Below are 22,108 nucleotides of genomic sequence, written 5' to 3' on the forward strand. Positions count from 1 at the left end.
GGAGGGTAGGACAAAAGATGTCATGCAAGTTCTTTCCATAAGCACGTATGACTATATATGGAATACATGCCTACATTACATTGATGAACTGGAGCTAGTTCTGTGTCACCCTATGTTATGACTGTTACATGACGAACCGCATCCGGCATAATTATCCATCGCTAATCCGGTGCCTACGAGCTTTCCATATACTGGTTCTCGCTTATTTACTTTTCCGTTGCTACTGTTACAATCACTACAAAATACCAAAAACATTACTTTTGCTGTCTTTACTTTTGTTACCGTTACCACCACTATCATATTACTTTGCTACTAAACACTTTGCTGCAGATACTAAGTTTCCAGGTGTGGTTGAATTGACAACTCAGCTGCTAATACTTGAGAATATTCTTTGGCTCCCCTTGTGTCGAATCAATAAATTTGGGTTGAATACTCTACCCTCGAAAACTGTTGCGATCCCCTATACTTGTGGGTTATCAACTCCTGGGGGGTTTATAGACCAACCCACCCAGGGTTACAATGGTAATATGCCGAGTTGGTGGGTCCGCATTGTCGGCGTCCGAGGTACCGGGCTGGGTCCCGCTTGGGGGCTTGTGGTTCGCCGGGTTCCCCTAGGTGCAGGCCCCGCGTGCCTAGGGGGACTGTGCGCCGTCTTGTCGATCGTCATGGCATGGCTGGGTCGAGTCGCGCACAGTGTTCTCCGTCAGGCCTCCGCTTGTTGTCGTCAGCGGTGAGGGCGGGAACACTGTTGTCGTGCCAGCCCTGGTCAGCGGGTAGGTAAGGGGCATTGTTGCCACGCTCTGGCTGACCACGGGCATGGGCGGGGGTACTATAGTCTTGGTCATCGGTGATTGAGGTCTCATCCCATCGTACGGCCTGGATGGGATGGGAGTTGACCCGTGGCTGGGTTGCCGTGGACGCCACAGTTGGGTTGGCTTATTGGGGAAGCCAAGGCTGCGCCGGGTTGAGTTGCCTTGCGCCAGCCACTGCGGCCGGGTTGACGTACCTTGCCGAGTCGAGGGTCTTGGCCGAGTTACGCGCCTTGTCGGGTCGAGCGACCCGGCCTGGCGCACGCCGGTTTGCGGGGCGATGTGGGCCCCGCTGTTTTTGAAACAGATCCGGGTTCCGTTGCCTGCCCGGGGTTCATCCCCCCGACAAAACTAGAAGGCACAACCTTCTGTACCCTCTTTTTACTTTCTGTTATTTGGAATAAATAAAGCAAAAATATTATTATCTATCTGTTTTCTGAATTATCCATGCAATAAAAAATATCCCAAAAATAAAAGTGCTCCAATTGCCCTACAAATTTAGTATGTTTTTTTATGAAATATTTGAGGATTTTAGGCACTGAGAACACAGTAGGGGGGCAAGCACCTGGCCACGAGGGCGGAGGGCGCGCCCACTCCCCCTGGGCGCGCCCCCCTGTCTCGTGGGCCCACGGTGGGCCCCCTCCACTTATTCTTTCACCCACTCACTCCATCTTCCTCCCAAAAAAATCCCCATCTAGCTCAAGCACGAGTTCTAGCTCATTTTGCTGTGATTTTTGATCTCCTTGCTCAAAGCTCCATTCACAAAACTGCTTTGGGAGATTGTTGCTTGGTATGTGACTCCTCCATTGGTCCAATTAGTTTTTGTTTTAGTGCTTTATTCATTGTAAATTTTTGCTGCCTAGGTGACCCTTTTCTTGAGCTTGCATGTCAAATTTATGAGGTCCCAAGTAATTCTAATGCATGATATAGGCTCTAGGCACTTGTGGGAGTAGTTGCTACCAATCTTGTTTAGTTTGATTCACCTTTATTTTGAAGTTACTAAAAATTTCAGAAATTTTCAGAAAATGATGAGGAGATTATTGAGGGGCTCTTCTAGTCAAAGCTCTAAGGATAAACAAGCTAAGGAGAAAGAAAAGGCCAAGTGTAATCTTCCTCGCGTAGCGGAAGTACGGCCGTGTGAATGGCCTTGTGATAATTTCTTGAGAGCAGCCGGGATTTATGAAGACTTTTATTCACTGGCTGAAAATGCGGGCCTCACGGTCTTCCTCCACGACCGGATCGAACAGTATCTCTTACTTACCAATACTTTCATGCAAAACTTTTATTATTATCCTAAGAATTCACCTCCTTCAGTATCTTTTCATTTATATGATGAGACTAAGGAAATGTCATTACGTAATTTTTGCGCGGTTTGTAGAATATCCTTTGAGGGCAGCTTAGATGAACCACATCATAAAGATGTGGATGGTTTTGTTAACACTATTACTATAGGGGATTCGAAGAAGGGTTCCGATGCGAGAATCACTAGCATACACTTTCCTGTTTTGTGATACTTTGCCGTATTTGCTAGTTGATGCTTAATTGGTCGTGGAAATAGTGGAAACTTCAGTGTTCCTGATATTATTATTCTGCTCCATGCCTTATTCGGTGATAACACTTTTAGTATGGGTGACGTTATTGCTAAATGGTTAAGCTTAAACCGTATAAAGGGCCCCATCTTTGGAGGTATCTATGCTGCACGCCTCGCTAAACATTTCGAGATACCTATTAGGCATGATGAGAAAGAGGAGACACTGCTGCCTCTTACCTTTTTAGATTACAGGAGCATGGTAGCGCATGAGTTTATTGTTGACAATGATGATAAGATGCTCCTGTATAACCTGAGATTTAATAAGAAACACAATGAGATTATTACCCTGCATGCGCCTTCTTTGTTTGATTTAACTGCAGGCCATTACCTCGTTTTGCCGAAGGCTGTGTACGCGCATCGAGGCCATACATCCGCTCCAGAGCCTGAGCCGGAACATCCACTAGACCCTTATCGTCCATCCTGTTATCAGTGGGATCCGGAGGAGATCGCTAGCCAGTGGTATCCAGATGACACTCCTCAGTACCCTGGGGAGAGTAGCCGCGATCCTTGGGCATAGACCAACTTAGGTCAAAAGCCTAAGCTTGGGGGAGTACGTATTTCTCACCGACTTTACATGCATGTTCACACACTATTCTAGTTGTCGGTGCTCATACTCTTTCATTGTATTATCCATGCTAGTTTAATTTCTTTTTCTAGCTTTCTTCTTGTGTGTTTGATAAACCTTAAGAAAAACAAAAAAAATAGTTAGTTTAATTTCCATGCTTGTAGTAGTAATTAAAATGAAAACCCAAAAAGATTTCTCATTCTTCTTTTGCTTGCTGGGAGCTTTCCCGTGTAAATAGTTTTATTTCTTTTCTTTCCTTTGGGGGTCAAGAGTAGAAGACCATAATGAAAATGTTTAGTGGCTCTCATATGCATGATTGTTTATTTAACTTAGAGCCCATATTACTTTATCTTCTCCCTTGAATTGAATGCTTGCGGATTCGAGCTTAGTCCAATGCACGTGCACTATTATTATTATACACACCGTTCGGTCGTGCAAGTGAAAGGCAATAATGATGATATATGATGGACTGATTGAGATGAGAAAAGCTGGTATGAACTCGACCTCTCTTGTTTTTGTAAATATGATGAGTTCATCGTTCCTGATTCAGCCTATTATGAGTAAACATGTTTGCAATGACATTTAGATATTATAGTTGCTTATGCCATGCTTAATTAGGTAGGAGCTTATAATGGTTTACCTTGCGTGCCAACATGCTATTAAAATGGTTGTGATGTGGTATGATAGGATGGTATCCTCCTTTGAATGATTTGAGTGACTTGACTTGGCACATGTTCACACATGTAGTTGAAACAAATCAACATAGCCTTCATGATATTTATGTTCATGGTGGATTATATCCTACTCATGCTTGCACTCATTGTTGATTAATTTTAATGCATGTTCATGACTGTTGTCGCTCTCTCAGTTGGTCGCTTCCCAGTCTTTTGCTAGCCTTCACCTATACTAAGCGGGAATACTGATTGTGCATCCAAACTCCATAACCCCAAAGTTGTTCCATATGAGTCCACCATACCTTCCTATATGCGGTATCTACCTGCCGTTCCAAGTAAATTTGTATGTGCCAAACTCCAAACCTTCAAATGAAATTCTGTTTTGTATGCTCGAGCAGCTCATGTTTCAACTAGGGCTGTCTATATCTTCCATGCTAGGTGGGTTATTCTCAAGGGGAGTGGACTCCATGCCTCATCCACGAGAAAATGGCCGGTAACCGGGATGCCTAGTCCCATGATCAAAAAGATCAAAGCAAATCAAAATAATTAAAACAAAACTCCCCCAGGACTGTTGTTGGTTTGGACGGTACCCTGTTGTTTCGGATGGCCGTGGAGTGTGGTTGTGGTGGTGGGGGAGTATAAACTTTACCATTCTGTTTGGGAACCGCCTATAATGTATGTAGCACGGAAGATATCGAGATCTCATAGTTGTTGTGTTGACAGTGAAAGTATACCGCTTAAAATGTTATTCATCTCTATTTTAAAATCGAGCTCTGGCACCTCTACAAATCCCTGCTTCCCTCGCGAAGGGCCTATCTATTTACTTTTATGTTGAGTCATCACCCTCTTATTAAAAATCACGCGCTGGAGAGCACGCTGTCATTTGCGTGCATTAGTATTAGTTTATATTGGGTATGACTTGACTGGATCTCTTTTACCATGAATTACAATGTTTAGCCAGTCCTTGATCTTTAAAGGTGCTCCGCATTTATGTTTTGCGGTCTCAGAAAGGGCTAGCGAGATACCATCTTGTTATATCATATTATGATTGTTTTGAGAAAGTGTTGTCATCTGAGATTTATTATTATTGCTTGCTAGTTGATTATGCCATTGATATGAGTAAACATGAGACCTAAGTGTTATTGTGAATATGGTTAGTTCATAATCTTTGCTGAAAACTTGAATGCTGGCTTTACATATTTACAACAACAAGAGCAAACAGAGTTTGTAAAAGTTTTTCTTTATCACTTTCAGTTTGTCAACTGAATTGCTTGAGGACAAGCAAAGGTTTAAGCTTGGGGGAGTTGATACGTCTCCAACATATCTACTTTTCCAAACACTTTTGCCCTTGTTTAGGACTCTAAGTTGCATGATTTGAATGAAACTAACCCGGACTGACGTTGTTTTCAACAGATCTGCCATGGTGTTGTTTATTGTGCAGAAAACAGAAGTTCTCGGAATGACCTGAAAATCCACGGAGATAACTTTTGGAAAATATAAAAAATACTGGCGAAAGAATCAAGGTCGGGGGCCCACACCCTATCCACGAGGGTGGGGGGCGCGCCCCCTCCCCCTGGGTGCGCCCCCCTATCTCGTGGCCCCCCTGGAGCTCCACCGACCTCAACTCCAACTCTATATATTCTTTTTCACGGAGAAAAAAAATCAGAGAGAAAGTTTCATCGCATTTTACGATACGAAGCCGCCGCCAAGCCCTAATCTCTCTCGGGAGGGCTGATCTGGAGTCCGTTCGGGGCTCCGGAGAGGGGGATTCGTCGCTGTTGTCATCATCAACCATCCTCCATCACCAATTTCATGATGCTCACCGCCGTGCATGAGTAATTCCATCGTAGGCTTGCTGGACGGTGATGGGTTGGATGAGATTTACCATGTAATCGAGGTAGTTTTGTTAGGGTTTGTTCCCTAGTATCCACTATGTTCTGAGATTGATGTTGCTATGACTTTGCTATGCTTAATGCTTGTCACTAGGGCCCAAGTGCCATGATTTCAGATCTGAACCTATAATGTAATCATGAATATATGTGAGTTCTTGATCCTATCTTGCAAGTCTATAGTCACCTATTATGAGTTATGATCCGTTAACCCCGAAGTGACAATAATCGAGATACTTACCGGTGATGACCGTAGTTTGAGGAGTTCATGTATTCACTATGTGTTAATGCTTTGGTCGGTACTCTATTAAAAGGAGGCCTTAATATCCCTTAGTTTCCACTAGGACCCCGCTGCCATGGGAGGGTAGGACAAAAGATATCATGCAAGTTCTTTTCCATAAGCACGCATGACTATATTCGGAATACATTCCTACATTACATTGATGAACTAGAGCTAGTTCTATGTCACCCTATGTTATAATTATTACATGAGGAATCGCATCCGACATAATTATCCATCACTGTCCAATGCCTACGAGCTTTTCACATATTGTGCTTCGCTTATTTACTTTTCTGTTGCTACTGTTATAATTACTACAAAACTGCTATCTTTACTTTTGCCACTGTTACCATTACTATCATACTACTTTGCTACTAAATACTTTGCTGCAGATACTAAGTTATCCAAGTGTGGTTGAATTGACAACTCAACTGCTAATACTTGAGAATATTCTTTGGCTCCCCTTGTGTCGAATCAATAAATTTGGGTTGAATACTCTACCCTCGAAAATTGTTGCGATCCCCTATACTTGTGGGTTATCACTCATCTCCCTCGCATTACATTATTTGCCATTTGCCTCTCGTTTTCCTCTCCCCCGCTTCACCCTTGCTGTTTTATTCGCCCTCTCTTTTCTGTTTGCCCTCTTCTTCCTTCTCGCTTTTTTCTGTTGTTATGTCTGAAATTGGGGAGATTATCATCGATATGGACAATAATGATAACATGGAAAATTCTGATGCTCCTGCTGAAGAACCCCCATCTTACATACTAAAAAGTTTCGAATTGGTAGTGGCAATATTATTGGGAAAGGGGTTATTCAAGATTTCTTTACTTGTGCCGGTGCTTTACCTTCTATGGGTAGTTCTATCTTGCATAGAACAAGTAGTCTTGCGGATGCCATCGCCATGCTTATAGTTGAACTTGAAAGACAGTTCATGCACATGCATCCTTGCATACAAAGGATTTTCCTAGAATTTTCTAGTATTGAGCATTCTTCTGTTAAGCATGCAGCTACTATCTTTTTGGCACATGAGTTTAGATTCATAATAAAAGAAGCCAAAAAAAATTTTGCACACTATAGGGTGGACGTTGGTCGTCCTCCCATAGAGGCGATCCTCTTCGATCAAGAGGAAATTATGCGTTTCCAATCTTTGGACTATATTGCTTTTAATGAAAACCTTAGAAAAAAGGTTCCTATCACTGTTCAAGTTGATAAAATTTTTGAACTCAATAATGATTTTGCTATTCGAAATAATGAGCTAGGGTATTCTCTTGAGTGTAGACTCAAAAGGTTCTGTCAAAAGAATGTTTATAATGATGAATTGGTTGTGCAATATGAAGGGCCAAGGGAGGAACCCATACCTCCTGAGATTGATCTTGGGGACTTTTGTCCCATTAAATTTAACCCTTTTGATTATTTTTGTTTGTCTCAAAGAAAACTTGCTGCTGAATGTAGAGAATATGGGATGAGTTTTCATGATCTATCTTTTATTATGGCACTACTTAGATCTATCCTCGCTTGTATGCCTAGCTAGGGGCGTTAAATGATAGCGCTAGTTGGGAGGCAACCCAATTTTATTTTTGTTTATTGCTTTTTGCTTCTGTTTAGTAAGAAATATTTCATCTAGATTCTGTTTAGATGTGTTTTCATGTTTTAATTAGTGTTTGTGCCAAATAGAACCTATAGGATAACCTACGGTAATACTTAATTTGATTCTGCTGAAAAACAGAAACTTTTGCACGCACGAAAATAATTTTAGTAATTCACAGAAATGTGCTTTTGCGTTGATTCTTATTGCTGTAGATCAATAGACAAATTTCCCAGGACTTCCTATTTTGGTGGGATTTTTCGACTTCCAGAAATATTCGAGAGTTACAGATTGCTACAGGCTGTTCTGTTTTTGACAGATTCTGTTTTTTGCGTGTTGTTTGCTTATTTTGATGCATCTATGGCTAGTATCAAGGGGTATGAACCATAGAGAAGTTAGAATACAGTAGGTTTAACACCAATATAAATAAAGAATGAGTTCATTACAATACCTTATGTGGTGGTTTTTCTTTCTTGCACTAACGGAGCTTATGAGATTTCCTGTTGAGTTTTGTGTTGTGAAGTTTTCAAGTTTTGGGTAAAGATTTGACGGACTATGGAATAAGGAGTGGCAAGAGCCTAAGATTGGGGATGCCCATGGAACCCCAAGATATTCAAGGATAACCAAAATCCTAAGCTTGGGGATGCCCCGGAAGGCATCCCCTCTTTCGTCTTCGTTTATCGGTAACTTTACTTGGAGTTATATTTTTATTCGCCACATGATATGTGTTTTGCTTGGAGCGTCTTGTATGATATTAGTCTTTGCTTTTTAGATTACCACAATCATCCTTGCTGTACACACCTTTTGGGAGAAACCCACATGATTTGTGATTTATTAGAATACTCTATGTGCTTCACTTATATCTTTTGAGCTAGATAGTTTTGCTCTAGTGCTTCACTTATACCTTTTAGAGCACGGCGGTGGCTTGATTTTGTAGAAATTGTTGATCTCTCACGCTTCACTTATATTATTTTGAGAGTCTTTTAGAACAGCATGGTATTTGCTATGGTTATAAAATTGGTCCTAAAATGATGTGCATCCAAGTTGGGTATAATAAAAACTATAATAGGAAGTGAATTGGATGCTATGATCAATTTGATACTTGATAATTGTTTTGAGATATGGAGGTGGTGATATTAGAGTCATGCTAGTTGGGTAATTGCGAATTTTAAGAATGCTTGTGTTGAAGTTGGCAAGTCCCATAGCATGCACGTATGGTAACCATTGTGTAACAAATTTGAAATACGAGGTGTTCTTAGATTGTCATCCATATGAGTGGCGGTCGGGGATGAGCGATGATCTTTTCCTACCAATCTATCCCCCTAGGAGCATGCGCGTAGTGCTTGGTTTTTGATGACTTGTAGATTTTTGCAATAAGTATATGAGTTCTTTATGACTAATGTTGAGTCCATGGATTATACGCACTTTTACCCTTCCATCATTGCTAGCCTCTTCGGTACCGTGCATTGCCCTTTCTCACCTTGAGAGTTGGTGCAAACTTCGCCGGTGCATCCAAACCCCGTGATACGATACACTCTGTCACACATAAACCTCCTTATATCTTCCTCGAAACAGCCACCATACCTACCTATTATGGCATTTCCATAGCCATTCCGAGATATATTTCCATGCAACTTTCCACTGTTCCATTCATCATCATGACACGCATCATCATTTTCATATTGCCTTGCATGATCATGTAGTTGACATCGTATTTGTGGCAAAGCCATCATGCATAATTTTTTATACATGTCACTCTTGATTCATTGCCCTTCCCGGTACACCGCCGGAGGCATGCATATAGAGTCATATCTTGTTCCACTTTTGAGTTGTAATTCATGGGTTCTAAATAAATAGAAGTGTGATGATCATCATTATTAGAGCATTGTCCCCAAATAAAAAAGAAAGGCCAAAAAGAAAAAAGAAAAGGCCAAAAAAAGGCCAAAGAAAAAAGAAAGGCCAAAAAAAGAAAAAGAAAATAAAAAAGGGGGCAATGTTACTATCCTTTTCCACACTTGTGCTTCAAAGTAGCACCATGTTCTTCATATAGAGAGTCTCATTTGTTGTCACTTTCATATACTAGTGGGAATTTTTCATTATAGAACTTGGCTTGTATATTCCAACGACGGGCTTCCTCAAAATGCCCTAGGTCTTCGTGAGCAAGCAAGTTGGATGCACACCCACTTAGTTTCTTTTGTTGAGGTTTCATACATTTATAGCTCTAGTGCATCCGTTGCATGGCAATCCCTACTCCTCATGTTGACATCAATTGATGGGCATCTCCATAGCCCATTGATTAGCCTCGTTAACATGAGACTTTCTTCCTTTTTTGTCTTCTCCAACCAACCTCCATCATCATATTCTATTGCACCCATAGTGATATATCCATGGCTCACGCTCATGTATTGTGTGAAAGTTGAAAAAGTTTGAGATTTCTAAAGTATGAAACAATTGATTGGCTTGTCATCGGGGGTGTGCAAGATGAGAGCATTCTTGTGTGACGAAAATGGAGCATAACCAAACTATATGATTTTGTAGAGATGAACTTTCTTTAGCTATGTTATTCTGAGAAGACATGATTGCTTTGATTAGTATGCTTGAAGTATTACTATTTCTTATGTCAATATGAACTTTTATTTTAAATCATTTGGATCTGAACATTCATGCCACAATAAAGAAAATTACATTGAGAATTATGTTAGGTAGCATTCCACATCAAAAATTCTGTTTTTATCATTTACCTACTCGAGAAGGAGCATGAATTAAGCTTGGGATGCTTGATACGTCTCCAACGTATCTATAATTTTTGATTGTTCCATGCTATTATATTACCCGTTTTGGATGTTTATGGGCTTTACTTTACACTTTTATATCATTTTTGGGACTAGCCTACTAACCGGAGGCCCAGCCTGAATTGCTGTTTTTTTTGCCTTTTTCAGTGTTTCGAAGAAAAGGAATATCAAACAGAGTCCAAACGGTATGAAACCTTCGGGAGCGATCTTTTTGGAACAAACGTAATCCAGGGGACTTGGAGTGGAAGTCAAGCAACAGACGAGGCGGCCACGAGGGTGCCCGGCGCGCCCCCCACCCTCGTGGGGCCCTCGAGAGTCCACTGACCTACTTCTTCCTCCTATATATACCCACGTACCCCAAAAACATCCAGGAGCACCACGAAAAACTATTTCCACCGCCCCAACCTTCTGTATCCGCGAGATCCCATCTTGGAGCCTTCGTCGGCGCTCCGCCGGAGGGGGAATCGACCACGGAGGGCCTCTACATCATCTCCAAGGCCTCTCCGATGAGTTGTGAGTAGTTTACCACAGACCTTCGGGTCCATAGTTATTAACTAGATGGCTTCTTCTCTCTCTTTGATTCTCAATACAAAGTTCTCCTTGATCTTCTTGGAGATCTATTCGATGTAACTCTTTTTACGGTGTGTTTGTCGAGATCCGATGAATTGTGGGTTTATGATCAAGTTTATTTATGAGAAATATTTGAATCTCCTCTGAATTATTTTATTTATGATTAAGTTATCTTTGCAAGTCTCTTCAAATTATCAGTTTGGTTTGGCCTACTAGATTGATCTTTCTTGCAATTGGAGAAGTGTTTACCTTTGGGTTCAATCTTACGGTGTCCTTTCCCAGTGACAGCAGGGGCAGCAAGGCACGTATTGTATTGTTGCCATCGAGGATAAAAAGATGGGGTTTATATCATATTGCATGAGTTTATTCCTCTACATCATGTCATCTTTCTTAATGCGTTACTCTGTTCTTATGAACTTAATACTCTAGATGCAGGCAAGAGTCGGTCGATGTGTGGAATAATAGTAGTAGATGCAGAATCGTTTTGGTCTACTTGTCGCGGACGTGATGCCTATATACATGATCATGCCTAGATAATCTCATAACTATGCATTTTTCTATCAATTGCTCGAGAATAATTTGTTCACCCACCGTAATACTTATGCTATCTTGAGACAAGCGACTAGTGAAACCTATGGCCCCCGGGTCTATCTTTTATCATATAAGTTTACCATCTACTTTTATTTGCATCTTTGATTTCCCAATCTATATCATAAAAATACCAAAAATATTTATCTTATCATATTATCTCTATCAGATCTCACTTTCGCAAGTGGCCATGAAGGGATTGACAACCCCTTTATTGCGTTGGTTGTGAGGTTCTTGTTTGTTTGTGTAGGTGCGTGGGAATTCTGAGGAGCCTCCTACTAGATTGATACCTTGGTTCTCAAAAATTGAGGGAAATACTTACGCTACTTTGTTGCATCACCCTTCCTCTTCAAGGAAAACCAACGCAAGCTCAAGACGTAGCAGATTGCTCTTTAAACTTGCACCTTGCGGATTCCACCATTAAGAAACCTATGGGAAGGATTAATGATGTTCTTATTGTTGCAAATAGGGATTATGTGTCCGTATATTTTATTGTTCTTGATATATATTGCAATCCTTCATGTCCTATTATTCTTGGTAGACCTTTCCTTAGAATGGTTGGTGCCATTATTGATATGAAAGAAGGAAATATTAGATTCCAATTTGCATTAAGGAAAGGCATGGAACACTTTCCTAGTAAGAAATCAAATTACCTTATGAATCTATTATGAGATCCACCTATTAATTGAATACCAAAGATGGCAATACTTGGATCTATTCTCGCTTTTATGCCTAGCTAGGGGCGTTAAACGATGGCGCTTGTTGGGAGGCAACCCAATTTTATTTTTGTTCTTTGCTTTTTATTCCTATTTAGTAATAAATAATTCATCTAGCCTCTGGTTAGATGTGGTTTGTGTTTTAGTTAGTGTTTGTTCCAAGTAAAACCTTTAGGATAACCTACGGTGATAGCTAATTTGATCTTGCTGAAAAACAGAAACTTTTGCCCGCATGAGAATAATTTTCATAAATCACACAAACAAGATTTTCTGGTTATTCTTTTTCCAGAAGATTAATAAACAAATTACCTAGGACATCCTAATTTGGTAAAATTTTTGGGGTTCCAGAAGTATTCTAAAGTTACAGATTGCTACAGACTGTTCTGTTTTTGACAGATTATGTTTTTTGTGTGTTGTTTGCTTTTTTGATGAATCTATGGCTAATATCGGGGGGTATGAACCATAAAGAAGTTGGAATACATTAGGTTTAACACCAATATAAATAAAGAATGAGTTCTTACAGTACCTTAAAGTGGTGGTTTGTTTTATTTTGCTAACGGAGCTCATGAGATTTTCTTTTGAGTTTTGTGTTGTGAAGTTTTCAAGTTTTGGGGTAAAGATTTGATGGATTATGCAATAAGGAGTGGCAAGAGCCTAAGCTTGGGGATTCCCAAGGCACCCCAAGGTAAAATTCAAGGACAACCAAAAGCCTAAGCTTGGGGATGCCCCAGAAGGCATCCCCTCTTTCGTCTTCGTCCATCGGTAACTTTACTTGATGGTATATTTTAATTCACCACATGATATGTGTTTTGCTTGGAGTGTCTTGTATGATTTGAGTCTTTGCTTTTTAGTTTATCACAATCATCCTTGTTTTACACACCTTTGGGGAGAGACACACATGAACCGGAATTTATTAGAATACTCTATGTGCTTCACTTATATCTTTTGAGCTAGACAATTTTGCTCTAGTGCTTCACTTATACCATTTTAGAGCATGGCGGTGGTTTTATTTTATAGAAATTATTGATATTTCATGCTTCACTTATATTATTTTGAGAGTCTTTTAGAATAACATGATAATTTGCTTTGGTTATAAAATTAGTCCTAATATGATGGGCATCCAAGTTGGGTAAAATAAAAACTTTCATATGGAGTGCATTAAACACTGTGATAAATTTGATACTTGATAATTGTTTTGAGATATAAAGGTGGTAATGTTAGAGTCATGCTAGTTGGGTAATTATGAGATTGAGAAATACTTGTGTTAAAGTTGGCAAGTCCCGTAACATGCACGTATGGTGCATGTTGTGTGACAAATTTGAATCATGGGGGGTTCTTTGATTGCCTTCCTTATGTGTGGAGGTCGGGATCGTGCGATGGTTAACTCCTACCAACCCTTCCCCTAGGAGCATGCATAGTAATACTTTGCTTCGAGGGCTAATAAACTTTTGCAATAAGTATATGAGTTCTTTATGACTAATGTGAGTCCATGGATTATGCGAACTCTTACCCTTCCGCAATTTGCTAGCCTCTACGGTACCATGCATTGCCCTTTCTCACCTTGAGAGTTGGTGCAAACTTCGCCGGTACATCCAAACCCCGCGATACGATACGCTCTATCACACATAAACCTCCTTATATCTTCTTCAAAACAGCCACCATACCTACCTATTATGGCATTTCCATAGCCATTCCGAGATATATTGCCATGCAACTTTCGATCATTCCGTTTATTATGACGCGCTCCATCATTGTCATATTGCTTTGCATGATCATGTGGTTGACATCATATTTGTGGCAAAGCCACCTTTATATTTCATTCATACATGTCGCTCTTGATTCATTGCATATCCCGGTACACCGCCGGAGGCATTCACGCAGAGTCATATTTTGTCTTAAGTATTGAGTTGTAATTCTTGGGTTGTAAATGAATAGAAGTGTGATGATTTCCATTATTAGAGTATTGTCCCATGTGAGAAACGATGATGGAGACTATGATTCCCCCACAAGTCGGGATGAGTCTCCGGACTTTATGAAAAATAAAAGAGGCCAAAGAAGCCCGAATAAAAAAAGAAAGAAAGAAAGAAAGAAAGGCCAAAGAAGCCCAAATTAAAAAAAGAGAGAAAAAGAGAGAAGGGACAATGTTACTATCCTTTTTCCACACTCGTGCTTCAAAATAGCAGTATGATCTTCATGATAGAGAGTTTCTTATTTTGTCACCTTCATATACTGGTGGGAATTTTTCATTATAGAACTTGGCTTGTATATTCCAATGATGGGCTTCCTCAAATTGCCCTAGGTCTTCGCGAGCAGGCAAGTTGGTTGCACACCCACTTAGTTTCTTTTGATGAGCTTTCATACATTTATAGCTCTAGTGCATCCATTGCATGGCAATCCCTACTCCTCATATTGACATCAATCGATGGGCATCTCCATAGCCCGTTGATTAGCCGCGTCGATGTGAGACTTTCTCCTTTTTGTTTTCTCACATAATCCCTATCATCACACTCTACTCCACCCATAGTGCTATGTCCATGTCTTACGCTCATGTATTGCGTGAGGGTTGAAAAGGCTGAAGCGCGTTAAAAAGTATGAACCAATTGCTTGGCTGAAACCGGGGTTGTGCATGATGGGAGCATTTTGTTTGACGAAAATGAAGCATGGCCAAACTATATGATTTTGTAGGGATAAGCTTTCTTTGGCTATGTTATTTTGATAAAACATAATCTGCTTAGTTAGCATGCTTGAAGTATTACTATTTTTATGTCAATATTAAACTTTTATCTTGAATCTTTTGGATCTGAACATTCATGCCACAATAAAGGAAATTACATTGAAAATTATGTTAGGTAGCATTCCACATCAAAAATTATGTTTTTATCATTTACCTACTCGAGGACGAGCAAGAATTAAGCTTGGGGATGCTTGATACGTCTCCAATGTATCTATAATTTTTTATTGTTCCATGCTATTATATTATCTGTTTTGGATGTTTAATGGGCTTTACTATGCACTTTTATATTATTTTTGGGTCTAACCTATTAACTGGAGGCCCAGTGCAAATTGTTATTTTTTTGCCTATTTCAGTGTTTTGCAGAAAAGGAATATCAAACGGAGTCCAAACAGAATGAAACCTTTGGGAGAATTGTTTTTGGAGCAGACACAATCCAAGGGACTTGGAGTAGATGTCAAGGAAGCAACAAGGAGGCTACGAGGCAGGGAGGCGCACCCAGGGGGTGTAGGCGCGCCCCCCACCCCTCGTGGGCCCCTCGTGGCTCCACTGACCGACTTCTTTCGCCTATATATACTCATATACCCCGAAAACATCCGAGAGCACCACGACACCCTATTTCCACCGCCGCAACCTTGTGTGCCCGTGAGATCCCATCTTGGGGCCTTTTCCGGCGCTCCGCCGGAGGGGAAATCGATCACGGAGGGCTTCTACATGAACACCATAGCCTCTCCGATGAAGTGTGAGTAGTTTACCTCAGACCCTCGGGTCCATAGTTATTAGCTAGATTGCTTCTTCTCTCTCTTTGGATCTCAATACAAAGTTCTCCTCGATCTTCTTGGAGATCTATCCTATGTAATACTTTTTGCGGTGTGTTTGTCAAGATCCGATGAATCGTGGGTTTATGATCAAGATTATCTATGAACAATATTTGAGTCTCCTCTGAATTCTTTTATGTATGATTTGTTATCTTTGCAAGTCTCTCCGAATTATCAGTTTGGTTTGGCCTACTAGATTGATCTTTCTTGCAATGGGAGAAGTGCTTAGCTTTGGGTTCAATCTTGCGGTGTCCTTTCCCAGTGACAGCAGGGGCAGCAAGGCACGTCTTGTATTGTTGCCATCGAGGATAAAAAGATGGGGTTTATATCATATTGCTTGAGTTTATCCCTCTACGTCATGTCATCTTGCCTAATGCGTTACTCTGTTCTTATGAACTTAATAATCTAGATGCATGCTGGATAGCGGTCGATGTGTGGAGTAATAGAAGTAGATCGTTTCGATCTACTTGTCGCGGACGTGATGCCTATATACATGATCATGCCTTGATATTCTCATAACTATGCACTTTTCTATCAATTGCTCGACAGTAATTTGTTCACCCACCGTAATACTTATGCTATCTTGAGAGAAGCGACTAGTGAAACCTATGGCCCCCAGGTCTATTTTCCATCATATAAGTTTCCGATCTACTTTATTTTGCAATCTTTACTTTCCAATCTATATCATAAAAATACCAAAAAAATTATTTTATCATCTCTATCAGATCTCACTTTTGCAAGGGGTCGTGAAGGGAATGACAACCCCTTTATCGCGTTGGTTGCAAGGTTCTTATTTGTTTGTGCAGGTATGAGGAATTTGAGTGTAGCCTCCTACTGGATTGATACCTTGGTTCTCAAAAACTGAGGGAAATACTTCGCTACTTTGCTGCATCACCCTTTCCTCTTCAAGGGAAAACCGACGCATGCTCAAGAGGTAGCATGCACGGTTCTGGAGTTATTAAATGCATGATCTGGAGGGGCTTTTCTATAAAACAACATTCCTGTGGATAATTCGGCAAATTCGCATAACTAGAAAAAACATGAACGGGCCAAACAGAGGCTGGCCCAACAGTGCACAGGGGGGTTTAGGGTGGCTGCTCACATCGGGCCAAGCCCAGGAAGGAAGCAGGCCGGCAGCTTGGAGTGGGAGAAGGGCCGGCCCAAGGGACAGAGTCAACGGGCGGACGTGGCAGGGGTTGACGAGGCACGCGCTCGCTAGCTCGTTCTCGAGCGAAACGTCAGCAGGCGGGGGCATGATGCAGGGGACTTGACGCGGCGGTGCGGCTGCTAGCCGGAGACAATGGTAGGGAGGCGGAGACGGTGGATCTAGACGGAGGGGGGCAGATCTGGGGCATGGGTGCAGGTGATGAAGCTCTAGGCGGAGAAGGTTCCATGGGGCGGCGACATTCTTGTTCGTTCCTGAGAGAAAGAGAGAGAGAGAGAGAGAGAGAGAGAGAGAGAGCGATTGAGATAGAGGAAAACATGTTGGGTTTCGTAGTAATTTCAAAAAATTTCCTACGCGCACACAGGATCATGTGATGCATAGCAACGAGGGGAGAGTGTTGTCTACGTACCCAACGCAGACCGACTGCGGAAGCGATGACACGACGTAGAGGAAGTAGTCGTACGTCTTCACGATCCAACCGATCAAGCACCGAAACTACGGCACCTCCGAGTTCGAGCACACGTTCAGCCCGATGACGATCCCCAGACTCCGATCCAGCAAAGTGTCGGGGAAGAGTTTCGTCAGCACGATGGCGTGGTGACGATCTTGATGAACTACAGCAGCAGGGCTTCGCCTAAACTCCGCTACAGTATTATCGAGGTATATGGTGGCAGGGGGCACCGCACACGGCTAAGGAATCGATCACGTGGATCAACTTGTGTCAACTTGTGTGTTTAGAGGTGCCCCTGCCTCCGTATATAAAGGAGCCAAGGGGGGGAGGAGGCGCCGGCCAGGAGGAGGTGGCGCAGGAGGAGTCCTACTCCTACCGGGAGTAGGACTCCCCTCCAATCCTATTCCAACTAGGATTCCCAAGGGGGAAAGAGGGAGAGGGGTGGCCGGCCACCTCTCCTAGTCCTAATAGGACTAGGGGAAGGGGGGAGGCGCGCAGCCCCCTTGGGCTGCCCCTTTCTCCTTTCCACTAAGGCCCATGATGGCCCATATGGCTCCCGGGGGGTTCCGGTAACCTCCCGGTAACCCGGTAAAATCCCGATTTCACCCGGAACACTTCCGATGTCCAAACATAGACTTCCAATATATCAATCTTTATGTCTCGACCATTTCGAGACTCCTCGTCATGTCCGTGATCACATCCGGGACTCCGAACAACCTTCGGTACATCAAAATGCATAAACTCATAATATAACTGTCATCGTAACCTTAAGCGTGCGGACCCTACGGGTTCGAGAACAATGTAGACATGACTGAGACACGTCTCTGGTCAATAACCAATAGCGGGACCTAGATGCCCATATTGGCTCCTACATATTCTACGAAGATCTTTATCGGTCAGACCGCATAACAACATACGTTGTTCCCTTTGTCATCGGTATGTTACTTGCCCGAGATTCGATCGTCGGTATCCAATACCTAGTTCAATCTCGTTACCGGCAAGTCTCTTTACTCGTTCCGTAATACATCATCTCACAACTAACATATTAGTTGTAATGCTTGCAAGGCTTATGTGATGTGTATTACCGAGAGGGCCCAGAGATACCTCTCCGACAATCGGAGTGACAAATCCTAATCTCGAAATACGCCAACCCAACATCGACCATTGGAGACACCTGTAGTACTCCTTTATAATCACCCAGTTACGTTGTGACGTTTGGTAGTACCCAAAGTGTTCCTCCGGTAAACGGGAGTTGCATAATCTCATAGTCATAGGAACATGTATAAGTCATGTAGAAAGCAATAGCAACATACTAAACGATCGGGTGCTAAGCTAATGGAATGGGTCATGTCAATCAGATCATTCTACTAATGATGTGACCTCGTTAATCAAATAACAACTCATTGTTTATGGTTAGGAAACATAACCATCTTTGATTAACGAGCTAGTCAAGTAGAGGCATACTAGTGACACTCTGTTTGTCTATGTATTCACACATGTATTATGTTTCCGGTAAATACAATTCTAGCATGAATAATAAACATTTATCATGATTATAAGGAAATAAATAATAACTTTATTATTGCCTCTAGGGCATATTTCCTTCAGTCTCCCACTTGCACTAGAGTCAATAATCTAGATTACACTGTAATGAATCTAACACCCATGGAGCTTTGGTGCTGATCATGTTTTGCTCGTGGAAGAGGCTTAGTCAATGGGTCTGCAATATTCAGATCCGTATGTATCTTGCAAATCTCTATGTCTCCCACCTGGACTAGATCCCGAATGGAGTTGAAGCGTCTCTTGATGTGTTTGGTCCTTTTGTGAAATCTGGATTCCTTTGCCAAGGCAATTGCACCAGTATTGTCACAAAAGATTTTCATTGGACCCGATGCACTAGGTATGACACCTAGATCGGATATGAACTCCTTCATCCAGACTCCTTCATTTGCTGCTTCTGAAGCAGCTATGTATTCCGCTTCACATGTAGATCCCGCTACGACGCTTTGTTTAGAACTGCACCAACTGACAGCTCCACCGTTTAATGTAAACACGTATCCGGTTTGCGATTTAGAATCGTCCGGATCAGTGTCAAAGCTTGCATCAACGTAACCTTTTACGATGAGCTCTTTGTCATTTCCATATACGAGAAACATATCCTTAGTCCTTTTCAGGTATTTCAGGATGTTCTTGACCGCTGTCCAGTGATCCATTCCTGGAATACTTTGGTACCTCCCTGCTAAACTTATAGCAAGGCACACATCAGGTCTGGTACACAGCATTGCATACATGATAGAGCCTATGGCTGATGCATAGGGAACATCTTTCATATTCTCTCTATCTTCTGCAGTGGTCGGGCATTGAGTCTTACTCAATTTCACACCTTGTAACACAGGCAAGAACCCTTTCTTCGCTTGATCCATTTTGAACTTCTTCAAAATTTTGTCATGGTATGTGCTTTGTGAAAGTCCAATTAAGCGTCTTGATCTATCTCTATAGATCTTAATGCCTAATATGTAAGCAGCTTCACCGAGGTCTTTCATTGAAAAACTTTTATTCAAGTATCCCTTTATGCTATCCAGAAATTCTATATCATTTCCAATCAGTAATATGTCATCCACATATAATATCAGAAATGCTACAGAGCTCCCACTCACTTTCTTGTAAATACAGGCTTCTCCGAAAGTCTGTATAAAACCAAATGCTTTGATCACACTATCAAAACGTTTATTCCAACTCCGAGAGGCTTGCACCAGTCCATAAATGGATCGCTGGAGCTTGCACACTTTGTTAGCTCCCTTTGGATCGACAAAACCTTCTGGTTGCATCATATACAACTCTTCTTCCAGAAATCCATTCAGGAATGCAGTTTTGACATCCATCTGCCAAATTTCATAATCATAAAATGCGGCAATCGCTAACATGATTCGGACGGACTTAAGCATCGCTACGGGTGAGAAGGTCTTATCGTAGTCAATCCCTTGAACTTGTCGAAAACCTTTTGCGACAAGTCGAGCTTTGTAGACAGTAACATTACCATCAGCGTCAGTCTTCTTCTTAAAGATCCATTTATTCTCAATTGCTTGCCGATCATCGGGCAAGTCAACCAAAGTCCATACTTTGTTCTCATACATGGATCCCATCTCAGATTTCATGGCTTCAAGCCACTTTGCGGAATCTGGGCTCACCATCGCTTCTTCATAGTTCGTAGGTTCATCATGATCTAGTAGCATGACTTCCAGAACAGGATTTCCGTACCACTCTGGCGCGGATCTTACTCTGGTTGATCTACGTGGTTCAGTAGTATCTTGATCTGAAGTTTCATGATCATTATCATTGGCTTCCTCACTAACCGGTGTAGGTGTCACTGAAACAGTTTTCTGTGATGAACTACTTTCCAGTAAGGGAGCAGGTACAGTTACCTCGTCAAGTTCTACTTTCCTCCCACTCACTTCTTTCGAGAGAAACTCCTTCTCTAGAAATGATCCATTCTTAGCAACGAATGTTTTGCCTTCGGATCTGTGATAGAAGGTGTACCCAACAGTTTCCTTTGGGTATCCTATGAAGACACATTTCTCCGATTTGGGTTCGAGCTTATCAGTTTGAAGTTTTTTCACATAAGCATCGCAGCCCCAAACTTTAAGAAACGACAACTTTGGTTTCTTGCCAAACCACAGTTCATAAGGCGTCGTGGCAGGGGGCAGGGGGCACCGCACACGGCTAAGGAATTGATCACGTGGATCAACTTGTGTCAACTTGTGTGTTTAGAGGTGCCCCTGCCTCAGTATATAAAGGAGCCAAGGGGGGAGGGTGCGCCGGCCAGGAGGAGGAGGCGCAGGAGGAGTCCTACTCCTACCGGGAGTAGGACTCCCCTCCAATCCTATTCCAATTAGGATTCCCAAGGGGGAAAGAGGGAGAGGGGTGGCCGGCCACCTCTCCTAGTCCTAATAGGACTAGGGGAAGGGGGGAGGCGCGCAGCCCCCTTGGGCTGCCCTTTTCTCCTTTCCACTAAGGCCCATGAAGGCCCATGTGGTTCCCGGGGGGTTCCGGTAACCTCCCGGTAACCCGGTAAAATCCCGATTTCACCCGGAACACTTCCGATGTCCAAACATAGGCTTCCAATATATCAATCTTTATGTCTCGACCATTTCGAGACTCCTCGTCATGTCCGTGATCACATCCGGGACTCCGAACAACCTTCGGTACATCAAAATGCATAAACTCATAATATAACTGTCATCGTAACCTTAAGCGTGCGGACCCTACGGGTTCGAGAACAATGTAGACATGACCGAGACATGTCTCTGGTCAATAACCAATAGCGGGACCTGGACGCCCATATTGGCTCCTACATATTCTACGAAGATCTTTATCGGTCAGACCGCATAACAACATACGTTGTTCCCTTTGTCATCGGTATGTTACTTGCCCGAGATTCGATCGTCGGTATCCAATACCTAGTTCAATCTCGTTACCGGCAAGTCTCTTTACTCGTTCCGTAATACATCATCTCACAACTAACATATTAGTTGTAATGCTTGCAAGGCTTATGTGATGTGTATTACCGAGAGGGCCCAGAGATACCTCTCCGACAATCGGAGTGACAAATCCTAATCTCGAAATACGCCAACCCAACATCGACCATTGGAGACACCTGTAGTACTCCTTTATAATCACCCAGTTACGTTGTGACGTTTGGTAGTACCCAAAGTGTTCCTCCGGTAAACGGGAGTTGCATAATCTCATAGTCATAGGAACATGTATAAGTCATGAAGAAAGCAACATACTAAACGATCGGGTGCTAAGCTAATGGAATGGGTCATGTCAATCAGATCATTCTACTAATGATGTGACCTCGTTAATCAAATAACAACTCTTTGTTC

This window comes from Triticum aestivum, chromosome 2B (genome assembly GCF_018294505.1).
Source record: "Triticum aestivum cultivar Chinese Spring chromosome 2B, IWGSC CS RefSeq v2.1, whole genome shotgun sequence".
In the NCBI taxonomy this organism is placed as follows: Eukaryota; Viridiplantae; Streptophyta; class Magnoliopsida; order Poales; family Poaceae; genus Triticum; species Triticum aestivum.